The following is a 1,988-nucleotide window of genomic DNA, read 5'->3' on the forward strand; positions in this document are numbered from 1 at the left end:
AGCTTGCTCAGCTTTTGAGGAGGAAAGAATTTATCCAAGAAGGCAGTGACCAGCTTATCCCAGGAGTCCAGGCTATCCTTAGGTTGTGAATCCAACCATATTCTAGCTCTGTCTCTTACAGCAAAAGGGAAAAGCATGAGTCTGTAGACTTCAGGATCAACTCCATTCGTCTTTACAGTCTCACAGATCTGCAAGAACTCAGTTAAAAACTGATAAGGATCTTCAGATGGAAGTCCATAAAACTTGCAGTTTTGTTGCATTAATGCAACTAGTTGAGGCTTAAGCTCAAAGTTATTGGCTCCAATGGCAGGAATGGAGATGCTTCTTCCATCAAACTTGGACGTTGGCTTTGTGAAGTCACCAAGCATTCTCCTTGCATTATTATTATTATTATTTTCGGCTGCCATGTCCTTCTCTTGTTCGAAAATTTCTGAAAGGTTGTTTCTGGATTGTTGTAATTTAGCTTCTCTTAATTTTCTCTTCAGAGTCCTTTCAGGTTCTGGATCAACTTCAACAAGAGTGCCTTTTTCCCTGTTCCTGCTCATATGAAAGAGAAGAAAACAAGAAAAGAAAGAGGAATCCTCTATGTCACAGTATAGAGATTCCCTTATGTTAGTAGAAGAAGAAACGGGTATAAGAAAGAAGAAGGATGGATTCGGATTTTTGGAAGAGGAGAGGTGAAGAGAAGTGTTAGTAATTAAATAATTAAATAGAAGAAGAAAAGAGAGGGAGAAATTCGAAAATAATTTTGAAAAAGGGGTTAGTAATTTTCGAAAATCAAAGACAAAATATAATTAAAATTAAAATTTTTTTTTAAATAAAAAGAATTTTTGAAAAAGAGATGAGATATTTTCGAAAATTATAGAGGGAAGAGTAGTTAGGTGGTTTTGAAAGAGATAAGAAACAAACAAAAGGTTAGTTAGTTGATTGAAAAAGATTTGAAATCAAAATTTGAAAAAGATAAAAAGATAAGAAGTTAGATAAGATATTTTAAAATCAAATTTTGAAAAAGATAAAATTTTTGAGAAAGATAAGATAAAAGATAAAAAGATATAATTGAAAAAGATATTTGAAAAAGATTTAATTTTAAAAATTACTTAACTAACAAGAAACTACAAGATAGGATTCTAGAATTTAAAGATTGAACCTTTCTTAACAAGAAAGTAACAAACTTCAAATTTTTGAACCAATCACATTAATTGTTAGCTTAATTTTCGAAAATTTGATAAAAGATAAGAAAAAGATTTTGAAAATATTTTGAAAAAGATTTTTGAAATTTTCAAAAAATATAAAAAAAATTGAAAAAGATATGATTTTTGAAGAAGATTTTGAAAAGATAAGATTTTTAAAATTGAAATGAAAAAGATATGATTTTTGAAAAAGATTTTGAAAAGATAAGATTTTTAAAATTGAAATTTTGACTTGACTTGTAAGAAATAACTAATTTTAAAATTTTTTTGATCAAGTCAACCCAAAATTTCGAAATTTTGGAGGAAAATAAGGAAAAGATATTTTTTTTATTTTTGAATTTTTAATTATGAGAGAGAAAAATAACAAAAATACTCAATGCATGAAATTTTTAGATCAAAACAATGAATGTATGCAAGAATGCTATGAATGTCAAGATGAACACCAAGAACACTTTGAAGATCATGATGAACATCAAGAACATATTTTTGAAAAAATTTTAATGCAAAGAAAACATGCAAGACACCAAACTTAGAAATTTTTAATGCATGGAAAATATGAATGCAAAAATGCACATGAAAAACGACAAACAACACTAAACAAGAATTCATCAAGATCAAACAAGAAGACTTGTCAAGAACAACTTGAAGATCATGAAGAACACTATGAATGCATGAGATTTTCGAAAAAATGCAAGAAAAATTTTAAAAGCATGCAATTGACACCAAACTTAAAAATTATCACAAGACTCAAACAAGAACACAATATTTTTTTGATTTTTATGATTTTCTAATTTTTTT

Source organism: Arachis duranensis, unplaced genomic scaffold, assembly GCF_000817695.3.
Source record: "Arachis duranensis cultivar V14167 unplaced genomic scaffold, aradu.V14167.gnm2.J7QH unplaced_Scaffold_54734, whole genome shotgun sequence".
NCBI lineage: Eukaryota > Viridiplantae > Streptophyta > Magnoliopsida > Fabales > Fabaceae > Arachis > Arachis duranensis.